The 13,701-nt window shown below is 35.8% G+C and overlaps 1 protein-coding gene and 1 long non-coding RNA gene across 4 annotated transcripts in view; one reads left to right on the forward strand and one right to left on the reverse strand.

Annotated features, from left to right (window-relative positions):
* Positions 1-13,701, forward strand: part of UMAD1 (UBAP1-MVB12-associated (UMA) domain containing 1) — a 221,073-nt gene that overhangs the window by 147,711 nt on the left and 59,661 nt on the right. The gene's annotated exons all lie outside the window — the stretch shown is intronic.
* LOC123606479 overlaps positions 1-13,701 on the reverse strand; it is a 62,187-nt gene that overhangs the window by 44,115 nt on the left and 4,371 nt on the right. For 2 of the 3 annotated variants that reach the window (XR_006716309.1, XR_006716308.1), the window contains exon 2: positions 9,148-9,446. This is a non-coding gene — a long non-coding RNA (uncharacterized LOC123606479). The remainder of the gene's footprint in view (positions 1-9,147; positions 9,447-13,701) is intronic. The other variant, XR_006716307.1, reaches the window with a different exon arrangement.

Here is a 13,701-nt window from a genome sequence, read left to right on the forward strand (position 1 = left end):
TTACTATTTATACAGTTAATTCCTATATGATAAATTCCTGATATTCTATATATATCTATATATAGGATATGATATATCATATCCTATATGATAAATTCCTGTGATAAAATCCTTAAGAACATTTTAGTAAAAACTTGAAAAAAAAAGTTTCAGATATCTAGAATCAAATCATAGTATGAAACGACTTTCTACACAGGCATTTCAATGATAGATGATAAAGGGTTAAAAAAGAATGTAACTGGGCCTATGCTGTACTGTAGCTTTAATGGTAGTTAAAATATTTTGTTAAGTAGTGTGTGCTATTTTTCCTTACACTTCATAGCCCAAGTATACTTAAAAAATGTGTTCCCTCTCCAAATACAGCTCTCTCCCGACATCAGGACTCTAGCATCTAGGTGGAATATAATTTGCAAAAAGGGGGTGTGGTTTGGACATCAATAAGTGAATTTTTACAGATTTGGATTATGAGCTATGTTGATACATTTACACAAAAGACTATGAAAGGCAGCATATTTATTTGCATTAGTTAGTGGGACTTTTTACTTTGTGAACTGAAAATAATAAGGCATTCATTTCAGAAAAACATTAATTTCTCAGTATACTTGTCTTATTCAGTCCCCTTCCCTAAATATTTTAGGTTCCTTTTAATGATGACTTTAGTTACTACTGTTTCTACCTTGGCATACTCTCTATATGATCCCAAAGTATCATCACCTAAAATAGCGTAACTTAAAGAGATATCAAACCATGTAGTCACCAAACGTGGTTACTCTCAAGTTGTGCTTTAGTCTCTGTTTTTAAGAACCACTGGTAACTTTTAACAGAATTCATCATGTTTTTGGTGTGTAGAGCTTGAGCTCCTATAAACCCAGGTTTGGGTTCATTAAAATTAAAGTCATTAGACTCTAGCACTTGGGGAAAGAGTTATAATTTGGAACTAATTATCCAATTGGAGGATTATCCACCTCCTTCTGTTCCTTTTTTTTTTTTTCCTTTTTTTTAATCTTGTTGCCTTTCTGGGTAAAATTTGGTTATGAGTTGTAATGATGTTATGGCTACTTATTACCTTCTGCCAGTCTAGAAGCCTATTACTTACAGCTCAGGGGTATAAATCCACAGATTCATGGGGGGAGGGGGTGCTGTTTTGAGTTTTTGTCATTCTGATCTTTTCAGGGAATAAAGCAAGTAAGCAAGTAATTAGTCATGATTTTCTCATCTTCAATCATGGAAAGTGTTCTGTGTTGTGAAAACTGGAACCATATTAGCTACTTATTTTTCTAGTGGGCCTATTCTTTTTTGGTTTTGTAGGTATATTTTGAGAGCTATGAGTATGTAAGTTTCAGTTTCTTTAATCATCTCCAGTTTTGGTGACACTTAATTTCAACCTAGTTTTAATAGATTCTTTTAGATTAAGTGTGTATTGAACTTAAATTTATTTGTACTATAAAAATTATTTTAAAATTTGAATTTAGTTTTGGTTTCCAAGACTGAGGAATATGTTTATTTAGTGCACTGGCCTAAAGATAACAAAACACAAAAACAAGCCGATAAAAATCTCCCCACAAAACCGCAATTCTATTTATATATTTGTCTTGAGTGACAACTAATTCACATATGCATATGGAAACACATATAAAATAATAACTAACAGATGGCATAGCTGCAAAGTAGGATTTATAAAGATTATTATCAGCTGGTGGTACTGAGATACTACTGTGGTTATGCTGACAGAAGACACAAAAATTATTTATTATAATAAACTGTGACACTAATATCCCCCCAACTTCTGTTTAACCGAAGTAGCTTATTGCATATTTAATATAAATTTCTTAATGACGACCTAAAACAATCTTACAGCCAATTTGTGCTAGGAAATTTAATAGGCAGCACTTGCAAAACAGTAATTGAGGTAGCAACAACAAAATGCTTGCTAAAATTGTTGAGTGCATAATACTAGAATCCCTGGAAAGTAAAGATTTGGGGGACTTTGTTCAGCCCATTTCCACTGTAGTACAGTGGGTTTGTGTTTGTTTGTTTTTTTTTTTTTAATTTGTGTATTTGAAAATAGTTGAGTTACATCTGGAATTCACTGTTCAGTAATTTAGGAAACATAAGTTTTGTTGTTGTTGTTGAAATAGGCATGGAATGCACATATTAATGAAACATGTCCACTTTTCTTCTAATGTGTTTTTGTGCTTCCCTTAAGTCTTTTAACAGAACTGGAGGAGCCTTCTGATTCTATAGGGACTAATTTTCTTGTTTTTTATTTCAGATAGTCATTAAAATGAATGAAAATAGCCTTGAGCTTTGTAGATTCCATATGATGTAGACTTTGGCTATCATTTCTTAAAAGGGGAGTAAGATTATCCCATTAAAAACTGGATTCTGTGTAGAAAAGAATCGGGGTCGTGTGGTACAGGAAAATGGAGACAGACTGGGGCGAGTGATTCTCAAAAAGAGTTTTACATACTTTTCTCTACCAGATGTCAGGATTTCAGCTTTAAGAATTTTCTAGTATAACATAGTATCTAACTTTATTAATTTAAAGTACTGGGGTTATAAAGATGATTATGAAAGTGTTTATTCTTGCAAGACATACATAGTCCAAATACGGATATAATGAGTATTGATATTGAAGGCAGTTTAAACTGGTACAACCATTTTTGGAAAGCATTTTGGCAATAAGTATCTAGAGCCATAAAGACATTAATATCCTTTGACAGTAATTCCACTTCCAGGATTCTATTCTAAGAAAATAGTCTTTTTAATCCACAAGAAGGTCTATGTGTAAAAAAAGATGGCAATTCATTCAATGAACTATTTTTCAGTTTTCATACGTGCAATTGATGGTTATTCTTCAATAAAAAATAGAGACTCTTGGTTTCATTATTTGTTAAATATGTGAAGTACAAAATTGTATATACAGTATTATTGCTGCTATGTAAAAGCTGTGCAGAAAAAGATGATGTGGGACATAAAAGCATTAAGAGGAGTTGCCTTTGGGATGATAGATACAGGAGATAAATCATTCTTTCCAATGTTCTTATTTTCCAATTGTCTATAATGAGTGTATCTTCTGTTTTAAATGATAGTGAGGTCGGTGATGAGGAAACAATGTATTTACTCAAGGGCAGTTTTTGCTTAATAGAAGAACTATTTTATACGGCAATAAAAACAATGGAGTAGGCTACTGAGGATGATCTTCAGGAGATATGTTGGTACTTTTCTGCCTTGGCTCATTTAGGTTTAAGATCCCTTAATTAGTTGATCACAGAGCACCACATCTGATCACGATTTGTCAAAACATCTGTCCTCTCACTCAGGGGCCTTTCCAGCAGGGAGAAAAGTGAGGTGACTTGGAGGTTATTCTTCACATCTCATTGGAAGTCACACGACCCCAACTTTTCTCATTGATCAACCTGTCAATGTCATTGTATTGGTTATAAAGTCGTATTTCCCCCTAAAACATGTTGCGGGCTCTTCATTTAAACATGTATTTGTCTAAAAACCTTGTTTCTTTGTTTCTATGATGTCGAGACTCTTAGTCGAAGATCTTAATTTCTCCCTTTATAATAGTTTTTGAGAATATAATTTTATCAGATGAGTGCAAGGATCTTTGTTTTTCATTTCCCCTAATATAAAACCCTTCCAAATATCTGATTGACAGGGAAGAGAAGCACAGTTGGATTACCAGTCACTTAACTGGTAAATTTAATTCTTCAGTGTGTTCATCCCCCATGTGTTCATCCCCCTATACAGAACACCTTTTGGGAAGAAGATTTTGTAGAGTGAATTTTTCTCTTTATTTTCATTTGAATTACTGTATTGCAATAATATAGTAGAAAGTACATTTTGGGGAGCCTCTTCTGCTCACCAAATGTCTGATCAAGGACAAGTTAAGGTTCTATTCAACTTCTGTTCTTAGTCAATGAAGTAGGTGAAGTAGATGTGGTATGCGAGGTTTCCTCTTCCCCCCCCCCCCCCCCCCCGCCCCCGGAAGTCCTGGCTCTTGACCTCTTTGGAAAGTGAATTGGAATTTTGCCACCAAATGCCAATCTTTGTATTACTGCTATGATGATGGTGTGTGGGTGTGTGGACGGGAAGGTAGGGATCTGCTGCATTATGAAGATTTTAGGCATTGATTAAGCTTTTATACTTGTTAGAAAGGAATAGTCCAATAGTCCTTGTTGGTAAATTATCAAACTGAAAAACGACTTCCAAAATCCTTGCTCTTGCTTCTAAGATCTGTCTTGGGCCACTGGTAAAGAACAATTGAAGCCCTGTATTATTTCTTAAAATCTATAAACTTTTTATATTAGACGATCAGATTAGCATAGGTTGTTGACTGCCCAGAACACTGGCAAAATGAATTAACTTGAGGCATGTTTATCAGAGTTTGTAAAGATCTTTTCCAGAACCTCAAATTTGTATATTTTTTTCCCACTACCTCTTTGTCCTAATTTCAGTTTCACTGGAAAAAATTATAACTGAAAGGTCACAATTCTGACGTTTTCTGGTTTCCATTGGGGTTAACTAACACACTGCAACATAATGTTCATTCATCCTAGTCAGTAAGGCCAAACTATGTGAGGTGTATGAGAGCTGCCCCTGTTTCCATCCAAAATGCACATATGGTGTGGGTAAGCCAGTAATGGGAGTTTTACGCAATGTTTCTGCTCATGTACACAGTGTGTTGCTCAGCACCAATTATTCCTTGCCAGAAACCTGCTAACCTGCTGCTTTTGTAGCTCTGCTTGATGAGGCTAGGTAGCTTAAAGTGACCACAATGATATTTATTTAACTTCACCGATCTTAGTTTGTTAAAGTTGTAGAACTTTAACCGCCTGCCTCCTCTGCTGATTTATTGCAATTGATTGCAATTAGAATCAGAGAACTGGAACCTTGTCATTGCATTGCACGGAGCCACGTCCGATCCAATGTATGTTTATTAGATATGTGGAGGAGGAAGAGGCAAAATGTGGAAATACTCACTTCTTTGCTTAGCGAATCTAGTTGTCCATCTCCAAATTAGAAAATATTATTTTTTAAAAAGCAGATAAGATATTCTGTTGATACTTTGGTAGTTATTTTGTTGTCATTTTTCCAGTTTTCCCACTTTTATAGTTTTAAAAACCACAAAATCAGCAGGGTGAGAGGTCCATGTTGGGAGAACAACTGTTCCCTATTTCCCATAGCCATCTTTTTTCTAATCCCCTGTTTTTTAATTAGGAACAAATGGTCCTTATTTTTTCCTCCTTCGGTTCATGTTACAGTTGTAACTTCTTGTGACTATATAGGGAGTTTAAATTAAAGCCCAGCCATATTTATGTGGTCTTTACACAACCAGAGATTCTTTTTTGAAAGACAAATTTCATCTGGCTCTTTTGCATTGGAAAAGGAGCATGCAGATACGTATTTGGTCTAGTTGGCATTTTCTGAATATTCTCCTTTGTACCTTACTGAGGATTCTTGTTGTAAATACACTTAACTGAGGACGGACCAATATGAAGACACAGAAAAAATTTATACTTTAGTGAAGCTCAGCTAAGTTTATGTCAATTTTTACATTTCTTTCCAGACCTAGCAGGCACTGCTCCTTACATGTCTTTCTTTTCTTTTCTTTTTTTTTTTTAAATGAATTTCTGTGTTCTTCTACCCTGGTCAATAATTAACATGAATTTCCACCCATTCAAGGACTGTTTAATGTCCACTTTGGGGATGTCATATCCTTAGGAACATACCTTTTACACATTGCTTTTAAATTAAGAAATCATTATGGGTGTGAATTCATAAATTTTCTCTAATACCAGTTATATAATAGAAAGTCTGTGTACTAGAAACTCCTAATGTAAAAGCCAAAAGCCATAATTTTTTTTTTAATAAAAACAACCCACATTTTCTCTGCCTTGTTATGCCACTTGGAGAAGGAGAGAAGACTGGCATAAACTATACCTGAGAGCACAGTGATAATGGACTGAAGTGCCCACTCCATAGTAATAAAAAGCCTATGAAAACTTTCTCAGACCTTTTGAACTGAAAAGAGTGTGCAAACTGTTGCATAATCCTACTTATTAAGCTGGTTTTGGTTGGAGACTAATTGTGAGAACATGCTATTTGTTCATCTAGCTATTCTGGGTCTATCATCACTAGATCCAGCTGGTCCATCAGAGTATATTTCTATCTCATTGCCTTAGTCCTGCAAAGATTGCCTTCCCTGAATGGTTTTACAGCTTGACTGAATAACTCTGTGAGAAACTTGAGTGGAATACACTATAACATTTATTATGAAGGAATTACTAAGACATTGTCTACTACGTCACATAGTCTCCCCTGCGTCAAGTCCCACTTAGGTTTTCTGGTTTCTTACTGCTTTTATATCCGTAGAAAATATTTTGCTTTTCCTGAGGTGGTAATATTCCCTTTTCTCAGGGCCATTTTGAAGTCTGTACCTCATCATTTTTTTCTGTTTTCCTTTGGCAGGGGGAAGCTCAGACCTAAATTTACAGCTTAGTTTTAGTAATTATTTAGGACCCTAGAGGATATGATCTGCATACTTTATTTTCCTCTTCTCTAGGCTCCTGTATTTTTCCTGGGCATGATCTTTGAATTTATTTTGAATCTTTTTGGCTGTTTCAGATTCCTTGGGTGGAGAAGAGGGTTAAAATTTGCACACGTATATTTATGCAACACTTATATAAGTCTATCTCTTCTGCGTGGTTTTTATTTTTCTAGGTTATAAGAGATATATATGCACACATACACAATTTCAATTTTCTTCTTATTCTTTTTTAAAATATGTGATAAAATTATACATGAGCTTTTTACTGTGAGGATATATGGACACAGGGCACTTATTTAACGTCTCTCCCATGCCTCAGGCTCACACACTGATCTCCAGTCAGTGTGATTTCTTCAGGATTGTTGTTGACTGGAGGATAAAGGTAAAAAGAGCCTCCTTGCCAGATCAGTAACTTTGTCCAGCTGCTTCCAGGCAGAGGGTACCTTAGGCACCTGCAACCTGCTTGCCCCATCAACCACTCTGTGGCCTCCTTCTACACACACTTTTTCTTCATGCTCTAGACATACTTTTTAGATGGTTTACCAGATTTGGGATACAAGTATGGAAGACCTAGGAAGAGTGACTACCTGACTTAGAGATCTTGTCTTTGGGGTCATTCTTCACAGTAGCAGATTCACAGGACCCCTGCAGTAGCATGGAGAGCTGCCAGAACATGAGCTGTATCACCAGACCTCGAGCTTAGATCTTGGCTTTGCCATATAACAGTACCTTTGATAATACTTAGCCTCTTTGATCTTTATGGCCCTTTGCTGTAAAATGGGAGTGGAGATACTTACCTTGCAGGGTTTTGTAAGAATTAGATGAGTCAATATGTAATTTTTATTTATATGTCTACATGCACCGTGTCTGACATATACTGGGCCCTCTAAATGTTTCAATTGGAAGGAAATTATGGCTAATGCCTTGAAAATCATGCCAAAGTAAGGTTAAAGGGATTAAATCAGGAACTGTGCCCAGATGAAAGTTACAGACACCTAAAAGGCAGCAGCTTAAATTTAGGGCTTTATTTGTCCCATGTAATGACAAGGCTCTTGGAAGGTGGTAGAGGCACTGTTTTAGGAACTCAAGCATATCAAGGCCAATGTCCTATGAATCTTGATCTTTTCCTCATGGTTTGCAAGATAGCTATCGCAGCTCCATCCATTATATCCAGTTTCCAGGAAGTTGGGGAAAGGAAGGATGGTGAAGGGAGAATAAAAGTGCCGGTGGCTCAATCAGTTAAGCATCCATTCTTGATTTCGGTCTAGTTCATGATTTCGGTCTAGTTCATGATTTCATGGTGCTTGAGATGGAGCCCTGAGTTGGACTCCCCACTGACAGTGTGGAGCATGTTTGGGATCCTCATTCATTCTCTCTCTCTCTCTCTCTCTCTCTCTCAAAAAAGTGAAAAAGTAAATAAACATTAAGAAAAAAAGTGCCTGTGACCAGAAACTTTCCAAAACCTCTCTAGCAAGATTTATTGGCCCTAATGTGTCACATGGCTACCCCTAATGGCAATGGAGCCTGGAACATGTTTTTAGCTTGGTACTTTGCTACCCCCAGCAAAATCAGCACTCATTAATGAGGAGGAAAGGAAAGATGAATATTGGATGGACTGCAACACTCTCTGATATAGATAACATCCTATTTTGCTTTCAGTAGCTTCATTTTTCTAACAATAGACATCGGTGCAGATGGGAGTGAGGGAGGTAGAGAGAAATACCCATTGGTGATAACTAGACTCTATTGGAGTCTAGAGGTCTTTGAGTATTCAAAGGGGATGGGAAATAAAGAAGGATATTTACTTTATTACTTTTTTACTTTATTATTACCTTTTGAACCTATGATAAGTTAGGCATGGTGCTGGTAGGAATTTTACATATATATCTCATTAATTTTTACAGATGAGGTGGGCTATATTATCTATATATTTCACTGAGGAGGCAATCAAGTGTCAAGGATATCAGTTTCCCAAGGTCACACAACCAGTGGCAATAATGGAGCCAGAAGTCAGACTTGCACCTGACTAACCACAAAATCTTTGCCATAATAACTACATTTGACCTAATTATTTGTGTACAGAATTAAACTGAATATCACGTAAAGAGCTGCTGGTTGCTGAAGGTTATATAGACGAGGCTGGTGCTTCCCTCTCATCATCACCACTCAGCTGGTGGTTGCTGCCTCTGTGTTTCTGCCTCTAGAGTCAGTAGCCCCTAGGGACATTCCTTAGGACAAAGGGAATATGGCAAAGCCCCAGTGACCATTCTCAGGAAGCCAGAATTCAAAATTGGAAGCTGATAGGATGATGTGACATGGAGACAGGTATCTTCTCAAGTCAGTAGCCAGGGAATTATCCTTGACTTTTTCTACCTCTCCCTCTACTCTAAACCCAGTTGGTCACCAAGTCATTTTGTTTCTACCTCACCTGCCCTTTCCACTACCTCCCCACCACAGCTGCAGTCATTCAGACTTGATTATCTCCCACACGGACTGCAGAGAAGAGTTTCTGAAATGGCCTCCTTATCTTCAGATTTTGCCATCATTCAGTCCATTTGCCCACAGATCCGACCATGGAGCTGCCTTACCTGATGACATCAGGGGCTCTTCAGCTGCTTACAGAACCAAATCCAATGACTTCGAGGCACGTGCCCGATCATTACCTGGCCTTGCCCCGTTGTGGTTTACAGTTTCTTACCATGCTGGGCAGAAATCACACTTGTGCAGAAGGGCCACTGAAGCAGATCAGAAAGAGGTGTACCATTTTTAGCTGGATAAATTTCCATGGGTGTTACTTTTTTTTGTTTTTTAAACCTTCACCTCATGCCTGTTGACACTGAGAACCAAAACCAGTATTGTGTGCTTTCAACTTAGTTGCAGTTTTGCTCTGAAAGAAAAATGGGTTCAGATTCTAGCCTAAGGTTATTTAGTTATCAAAACATCCTATTAGTAACTTGGCATTGGTATCTTTATCATTGCCTAAATAAAACTTGATTAGCCTGGTTAATAAGTTCTAATTCCCTAGCTTCTTACCAAAGAGCATATTTGAAATATCAGACCATTTCATTTATTTCAATAAATACTTCATGAACACCTATTTTGAACAAAACTCTGTTAAACATTGCTCTCCATGTCTGAAAATTTCTGGATAATTACTCTGTTGAAGATTTGTGGTTTAAAAAAAAATCATACTGCACTTCTAAAAGCTCATCGTTGCAAAATCATGTAAGACAGTTGACCATAACTGAAGCCCAGGATTAGAGGCTATAACTGTTTTCAGCGGTAATTGTCACTCAAGCCAATTTTAGAACCAACCATCAATTAACCAAATGAATCAGTTAACCACTGCTTTCCTTAACAAGTGTTAAGGAGTTTTACTAATGCAGAAAGGTGGTACCCCGGGAGAGTATGAGATTGGAAAATGATTTATTATGAGAAGTATAAGGTTAAATTACATATAAATTACAGATGAAAGCATAATGTGAGAATGTTTTCTTTTTCTGAGGTATTACTTAATCTCATAAGTGATTTAAAGGTGTATTCTGTGTGCATCTCATTTTTTTAAGGTGTTGATTATGAAATTTATAATTCTATTAACCTTTTGGTTTTGGTTCCTAATATATTGCCTGCAATTGTCAGTCAAATCAAAACCCAAACTTGAAATTAAAATTGTCTAACAACAAATGAGAGACCAAAAAAAAAAACTCAACTGGCATTTAAAAAAAATATTACGCCTTGTAAATTTTGAATGTTCAGATTTGAGGATTAAATACTGGCACCTCTCTGTCACTTATTTTTCTACTAATGATCATCCCTGCCTCAGCTTTTTAAAATGGTCTGTTGGGTTTCAGTTTAGCATGCAAGCCCTTAAGCTGTCTTTTGTAGTTTCATAAGGGCCAAGAGCTTGTTAGCCTGGAATTTAGTGTATTTTGATAGTCATTTGTTTTTAGTTATTCTTTTCTTGATTTTTTGGAACTCTTTTCATGAGGAAACTCCATGATTCTTACCAATTAGTCATAACCAGTTCGGATTTAGAAATTACATAATTTACTACTTTGGAACACTATTTTGTTCAAAGACCGAATGGTAAAGATGTGGATATTTCACTGAATATAGGATGATGTGGCTAATAATTAGATCCTCAGAGAAAAAAATAAAACTCCTGAAAATTGTGGCAGGATCAGAAATGCGGCCAGGGAAAACAAGTAGTTTAATAAATAAATACTTGTTATTAGTGAAAATTGAGCATGACCTTCTTAGGATTCACTCCTTGTTTTTAGTGGTATAGTTTGTGTTTTCACTGTGTTCATTAACACAAAGAACAAGTAACTTCTCTAGTGGCTTGAGATTGGACTCACAGGAAAACATTAGGTAGTAATTAAGAGCAAGGCTTTTTTTTTTCCTTAGTTTGTGAAATTTTAAGTATACTTCCTAATGCGGTCACTACTTGCCACATGTAGCTATTGGGCACTTGCAATGTGACTATTCTGAATTCTGATGTGCTAGAAGTGTAAAGTATATACTGGGTTTCAAAGGGTTGGCATGAAAAAAGATCGCAAGTATCTCAATAATATTTTATGTTGAGTACATGTTGCTATGATAATCTGGATATACTAGGCTGAAAAAAGAATATTAAAATTAATTTCACCTTTTTCTTTTAACTTCCTTACTATGGTTACCAGAAAACTGAAAATCACATATATGGTTCACCTTAAATTTGACTGGACTATGCTCATCTACTAGGCTAAAAAAAAAAATCTTTAATATGTATAGTTAATATTGGTTATTAGCAACATATTTGATTCAGATTTTTAACATCTTGAAGAGACCATTTTGGGGGCAGTTTGGGAAGCCCATTTATTCTTTTGCTCGTGCAAGGGTTGCAGGTTGAAGCAGCTGTTCTTTGGAATTGCCAACCCTGTTCAGTTGACTGATAGCAATCGATAGATAGTTATGGAAGGAATAAATGCCTCTTTGTTGTCACACAGCCTAAGTGAATGAACTGCACCTACTGTTTCTCTCCTTTCCACCTTTCTTCCCCTGAGTGCTTTGACGTCGTTAATAATTGGTTGATATTTATAGTAACATAAATCTAAACGCAGGTTTTCAAAGACCCAATTCATATATTACCATATACTATAAATGATGGTATGTCATAAGTTATCATGGCTTATCATCTTATTTACAACCCTTGGCTAATATTCTGTCACTTATTATATCATTACATATTATTACTGATGATAATATCTATAACCAAAAATGAATTTTTCATACTGTGCTTTTATAAGAAACCAGCCGAAGCAGAGTCTGCATGTAGTAAGAGCTGGGACACAGGCACTTATTAATAATCAGCCTCTTTTCCAGTGAGATTTAACTATTTCCTTTGTGGGGGAAAAATCATAGAAGAGCTGTGTGTATTTTATCTTAAAATCTTTAATTTATGAACTGTTTGACACCACCCTAAAACGTTTTGGAGCACTGAGATTAGTAGAATGAGGTCACATTATGTTAGGCAGAGAGGCCATTGAATAGGCGTTGACAATAATAAAACCTATAAAGGTCATTCTGTGAAGATAAATGTAATATTTGAATTAGTCATTTGATTTCTCTAAAAACGTAATAAGTTAATCTTGTTCCAAAAAAAAAAAAAAAAAAAAACCCTCCAATACTGGTAGTTTTCTTTTTAATGCCTTTCCTCTTAGGCAATCTTTTGTACATCATGCAAAGGACCATACAATTAGCATGAAATGAGAGAGTGCTTTTTAAATTTGATGAATAAGGGCTCTTTTTTCTCCAGCTGATATGCATGCAAGGTGGAGGTCTGTATCTCACCAGCAGACTATTTGGTATCTATCCTATAAGTAGCTCCCAGTTTTTATGTGTGCCTTAATGAGGACAGAGGTGTGGAAGTAATAAAAAAAAAAAAAAGAGCTGAAAGTGCATAAAAAATAGCTCAACGCTTTAGTGTAAACGCTGCAAGATTCCCAGATTTGGACAGCTGGGCTTTCCACCTTGCCCTGGATTCCAAAGATGGCCGTGTCATCCTTTTTTTTTTGGCAGTCAATTGAGGACATATTAGTAAGACCTCCGTGAGCATGAAAAACTTTTTGGTGCTGGTGGGGTTGTCTTTTCTGTCATTTATCACGAAAAGTATTATTTGTTAATTTTTTTTTCTAAGTGTTACACCTTTAGAAAAGTTTTTATGCCTCTATATTATTATGGGCTGTTGGCTCTACAGAAATACTTGTCTTTGAAGTTGGAGTATTTACAATATGTTAATGAACGTTATTCTTTTTTTTTTTTTTTTAATGTTAATATACTGTTTCATTAGGTAGGAGTGGATGCTCTGCTCCTTGCTGTTTTAAATGGCACAGTGTTTAAGAGATTCCTGGTATTGCTGGGAAAGTTTTTATAACTTACCAGTCATTTTTGTTTTGGATTTCATTATTCCCTCATATGTAGCTAAAGCATTTCCAATTGCATAAAAGAAGGCAAAATGCCACAAATAAGATAAATAGGTCATTAATTGAGCCAACTCTTTCCTCTTAAGGTACTACCATAACTAGGACTTCCAGATGTAGCAAATAAAAAACAAAAAAAAAAAACAAGATGCCCAGTTAAGTTTGAATTTCAGATATACAACAGATTTTTTTTTTTTTAGCATAAGTTTATCCCGTGCAATATTTGGGTCATATTTAGACTACAAAAGTCATCTATATTTGATCTGGCAACCATAACCATAGTTCAGCTTTCTTATTAATTCAAAGAACTCCAGAGCTATGTTAATTCTATGCTTGGATGTTATGCACAATGCTGATTGCTGACCATCCCACTACAACCCAGTTCTTAGGGATATCATAATATAGTTACAATTCTTGGAAGCTCAAAGTGCTTCCAATATGTTTTCTCATTTATCCACACATTGGAGGAAGATAGAAAAGGGCACACTCTATTCTCATCTTGCCTGCTTTTCATTTTAATAAAAAGGAGAAAGTAGTCTCTTACAAAGTGATAAGGCTTATTCTGAAAGCTAAGAGACCACCTATAGCAGAATTTGGATTATCCTCCTTACCCATGTTTTTGGTTCATTTAGTAGGAACTCTCTAGCAGATTTTTAAAACTTCAAAACAAGTGAAGTCAGA

Source organism: Leopardus geoffroyi, chromosome A2 (genome assembly GCF_018350155.1).
Source record: "Leopardus geoffroyi isolate Oge1 chromosome A2, O.geoffroyi_Oge1_pat1.0, whole genome shotgun sequence".
Lineage (NCBI taxonomy): Eukaryota > Metazoa > Chordata > Mammalia > Carnivora > Felidae > Leopardus > Leopardus geoffroyi.